Source organism: Octopus bimaculoides, chromosome 24 (assembly GCF_046866305.1).
Source record: "Octopus bimaculoides isolate indiv1 chromosome 24, ASM4686630v1, whole genome shotgun sequence".
NCBI classification, from domain to species: Eukaryota; Metazoa; Mollusca; class Cephalopoda; order Octopoda; family Octopodidae; genus Octopus; species Octopus bimaculoides.
In genome coordinates this window covers 6,441,349-6,446,447 of record NC_142951.1, presented here as the reverse complement: position 1 = coordinate 6,446,447, position 5,099 = coordinate 6,441,349, and the positions used below count along the sequence as shown (strand labels likewise).

General features: G+C 42.2%; 1 protein-coding gene across 1 annotated transcript in view; it reads right to left on the bottom strand.

Moving 5' to 3' along the window:
• The window catches only part of LOC106868776 (metabotropic glutamate receptor), an 18,124-nt gene extending 14,583 nt beyond the window's left edge, over nucleotides 1-3,541 (bottom strand). The window contains exon 1 of the mRNA XM_089341535.1: nucleotides 2,866-3,541. The gene's annotated coding sequence lies outside the window, so the exon portion shown is untranslated. The remainder of the gene's footprint in view (nucleotides 1-2,865) is intronic.
• Nucleotides 3,542-5,099: the final 1,558 nt, after the last annotated feature.

Below are 5,099 nucleotides of genomic sequence, written 5' to 3'. Positions count from 1 at the left end.
GGGATAGTATCTATCCAATATACTGCTGGGAGGGTACCCAATTATTGTTACACTAGTGTTATACCAAGTGTAATAAATGGGTGCGGGTAAAAGGGGGGTTATTTTACCCTAAATTTATATAGCAATGAGAAAATGGAGGAGAATATGCGGTATCCATCGACTTGCAGACAATGTATTCCGTTGATTAATTTGTTTGTATGTGTGGGTGTATGTAAATATATATTTACATACACACGCACATGCATTCATATATATATATATATATATATATATATATATATATATATATATATATATATATATATATATATATATAATAATAATAATAATAATATTAGGGACAAAATCCAAAATTACAGGTAAAAACTCAATTAAAATCAATTAAAAAATTAAAATTAAAATTAAATTGAGCTTTATAGATTAATTATTAATTTTTCTATATGTGATAGTGGATTTTCATCGATGAGTTCTTGAAACTTGGTTCTTTTCCCTAAAACTATATATTTATAGCAATGTTAAATCTCTGAACGAGGTATTAACAGTAACTGCACGATAAAGTGAAGTATATTTGCCACTTAAATGTGGCTGACCCCTAAGGGTCGATGTTACTGTTGCTTTTAGCCCCATATATTTAGCATCCATATATATATATATATATATATACATATACACAATCTCCTAACGTGTCCACATACTCGTTTACTGTTAACGACCTGTTGTGTTCTGTGAATGCATCTCGGGCACGTTTATTTGACCCCATGTTTTCTAAAACATCCCCTGGCCAACTCACACACACCCACACACCCGCCATGTTCTGTTAATCTAACCCGCGTGCAGTCACTATTGTGTGTGTGTGTGTGTGTGTGCGCGTGTGTGTGTGTATTGTTCAGCAAAGGTGCTTCTAATGTCGTCACTCGACCTCTCCAAAATGATAGCCAAATCTCCCTCAAACAACTCTCTGTTGTTGGATACACTGACTAAATCATGTGTATATATTATAGAGATAGCCATGGCAGGAAAGCCTTATATCGTATCTACTTCATGAAGATTGACCAACAACAACAACAGCAACAACAACAACAACCACTAACGGCAATAACAAGCGAACGATTGAGCCTCTAAGTGGTTTCTCAATCTGCTAGAAACAGCAGCTAAAGATCCTGCAAATCACGAAGGACACGATCTATCTTTGTAATGTGGCCTAGCATTCTCTACACATAGGAAATGACGGTGGGATGGTCACAGGTGGAATGCCTTTGATTACAGGTCTGCTTGATCAGATCTTACCCAGGGCTTTACATAACAACAGCAACAAGTCGTGAAGGAAATTTTCTGCTGAGTCGTTCGACTGTTAGAAATAGCAACTAAATCACTCTCCCCGACAACTTCAGACCCTTGTGTCTCTAGTAGAAAGGATTATTATTATTATTATTATTATTATTATTATTATTATTATTATTATTATTATTATTATTGTCGTTGTTGTTGATGTTGTTTTACCCCTGTTCCTTCAGTAGAATGTACCCTGGAATCTCTCAAAAATATCCACTCCCATTCCATCCACCCTTAAAATCTCAACGTGCCCTCAAAACAACCCCTTAAAAAAAAGCTGCCTGTTCTCGTTAAACACATAATAGAAATCTCTTCTTTTACTCTTTTACTTGTTTCAGTCATTTGACTGCAGCCATGCTGGAGCACCACTTTTAGTCGAACAAACCGACCCCAGCTCTTGTTTTTTGTAAGCCTAGTACTTATTCTATCAGTCTCTTTTGCCGAACGGCTAAGTTACGGGGACGTAAACATACCAATATCGGTTGCCAAGCGATAGTGAAGGGACAAACACACACACACACACACACACACACACACACACACACACACACACACACACGCATATATACGATGGGCTTCTTTCACTCACAAGGCTTTGGTCGGTCTGGGGCTATAGTAGAAAACCCTTGTCCAAGATGCCACACAGTGGGACTGAACCCAGAACCATGCGGTTGGTAAGCAAGATTCTTACCACACAGTCATGCCTGTATATAAAAATCTCAAATGTAATACAAGTAATACTTTCTACTCTAGGCATTTTGATTCGACCCCAGTACTTCACTGGTACTTATATTAAGGGTCTCGAAAGGATGAACGGTTTGGTCGACATCGGCGGAATAAATAATGATGGTTTCAAAATTTTGGCACAAGGCCAGCAACATCGATCCCCTCAGTACTTTACTGGTACTTATTTTATCGACCCCCCGAAAGGATCGAAGGGAAACTCGACCTCGACAGAACAAATAATGATAATAATAATAATAATAATAATAATAATAATAATAATAATAATAACCCTTCCTATTATAGACACATGGTCTGAAATTTGGGGGCGGGGGATAGTCGATTACATCGGATCTAGTGCTCGACTGGTACTTATTTTATCGACCCCGAAAGGATAATAATAATAATAATAATAATAATAATAATAATAATAATAATAATAATAATAATAATAATAATAATTACAACAACAGCAACAACAACAATAGGAGCTTCAAATTTTGGCGCAGGGCCCGCAGCTTTTGAGGGTAGGGAGCTAATTCATCACATCGACCCCGCAGTACTTGTCTGGTATTTATTTTATTAACCCCCACCCCCAAAAGGATGAAAAGAAAAGTCGACCTCGGCGGAATTTGAACTCGGAACGTGAACACCCGGAAGAAATGTAAAACAAAAAAAGACAAAATAGAAATAACAAATATCCAAAAGTCTGCAAAGAAAACCGAACCCCCCCCCCCCCCCCCCCCCCCCAAAAAAAAAAACAACAAAGCAGCCCCCCCCCCCCGACAAAGTGGAAACAAAACTCCTTACTTTGATAATCCTTATTAACTGAAAATCCTGGTGGTTGTTGCTAATCCCTCTCTTTTAACGAGAGTCTCTTCGCCTCAACTTCTGGTGGCGTCCACCAAATTCACAGTCTCACTCTTAAGCTATCTCTTTCTCTCTTTCTTTCTCTCGCTTTCTTACCCCGTCCGTGTGTGTATGCGTGTGTGTGTGTATGTGTATGTGTATGTGTGTGTGTGTATGTGTGTGTGTGTGTGTGTGTGAGTGTATGTGTGTGTGTGTGAGTGGGTGTCGTTCTCTCTCACACTCTCACAGGCGCTCTGTCTCTGTCTCTCTCTCTATTTGTCTGTCTCTCTCTCTCTTTGTCTGTCTCTCTCTTTGTCTGTCTCTCTCTTTGTCTCTCTCTCCCTCTCTCTCTATCTCTGTCTTTCACATACGTACCATTTCTCTCTTTCTGTCTGTCTGTCTGTCTCTCTGCCTACCTGCCTGCCTCTTACTCTTCCTCCCCCTCTCTCTCTCTCTTTCTTGATGTGTTTGAGTGAGTCTTTCTCCCTCTTTACCAGCCTTTGTCTGTCTGTCTGTCCCTCTCCTCATACACTTTCTCTCAGTACGTCTGTGTGTGTGTGTGTGTGTGTGTGTGTGGCTTTCTCCAGTGCTGCAGAGAGAATTTTCAAGCGATATCAACAACAACAACAACAAAAACAGAAGCAGCAGCAGCGGTAGTAGTATTAACTGCAAGAGCAGGTAAAATTAGTAGTAGTGGTGGTGGTGGTGGTTATGGTGGTGGTAGTTGTGTTGCAAGATGAAGAAGAAAGAAAGAAAGAGAGGAAACCCGAGTGGCAACAAGAACAATTTCGAAGACGATGACAATAAAAAACAATAAAACAGAGAGAGAGAGGGGGAGGATAGGGGAGAGAGTGGAGAGAGAGAGAGAGAGAGAGGGAGGGAGGGAGAGGGAGGGAGGGAGAGAGAGAGAGTGTGTGAGAAGTGGGTGGGAAGAGGTCGATGTTTTCAATACCAATGGTAGTGGACAGAGTGACAATAGATTCGGTGGGTGAACGAGGGACCACCATCAACACCACCGCCACCACCACCGCCACCACCACCACCACCACCACCACCGCCACCGACACCGCCGCCGCCGCCGCCAGCAGCACCAGCACCATCACCACCACCACATTCCACCGCCACCACCGATGCCACCACCACCACCACCACCACCACCACCACCTCCACCACTATCACCACATCACCGCCGCCGCAGCCGTCACTACCACCGTCACCACCACCACCACCACCACCGCCGCCGCCGCCAGCACTTGATTCCGCCGCCTCCACCATCACCACTATCACCACATCGCCGCCGCCGCCACCACCATAACACCCAACCAACCTCCTCCATCAAATAGTAACCACAGCTCTCAACAACGACTTTACCAGCTTCCTTATCTCTCCATCTCCATCACCGTAAGGAGTCTCTTTACGGTCACCTAAATTTACTAAAAATAGTAGCCAAACCATACCCTTCCCGCAAAAAAATGTGAAGGACCCATTGTTTTAACGTAAGTCTTAGATATATTTATTCATGGTTGGGAAAGAAAGACTTGACCGCCACGACTGGGACGCTTTTGATCGTAGATACCTGCTTGTTGAAGGACTGACACGGGGCTAAACAAGAACAGCAACAACAACAACAACAACAACAACAACAACTACAGCAGCAGCAGCAGCAGCAGCAACAACAACAACGTCTAAAGTCTACGGAACTGAATACAGCAAATCTGAAACTTGTTTTACGGCAGACGATTCCTCTCCCCTTCCACTTCCGCTGCCCTCTCCCCATCACTCTCACTCTCTCTCTCTCATATATACGTGCACATATACACACACATATACACATATACAATTGCCCCGTGTCAGTCCTTCAACAAGCAGGTATCTACGATCAAAAGCGTCCCACTTGTGGCTTTCGAGTCTTTCTTTCTCAACCTTAAATAAATATATCTAAGACTTACGTTAAACAATGGGTCCTTCACTTTTTTGCGGGGAGGGTGTGGTTTGGCTACTATTTTTAGTAAATTAGGTGACCGTAAAGAGACTCCTCGGTGATGGAGATGGAGAGATAATGAAGATTGTAATGTCGTTGTTGATAGCGGTGGTACTCAAGGCGCAGGAGTGGCTGTATGGTAAGTAGCTTGCTTACCAACCACGTAGACAGACCCAAAGACCATCACATTTTTTCGTGATGTCCATGTCATGTC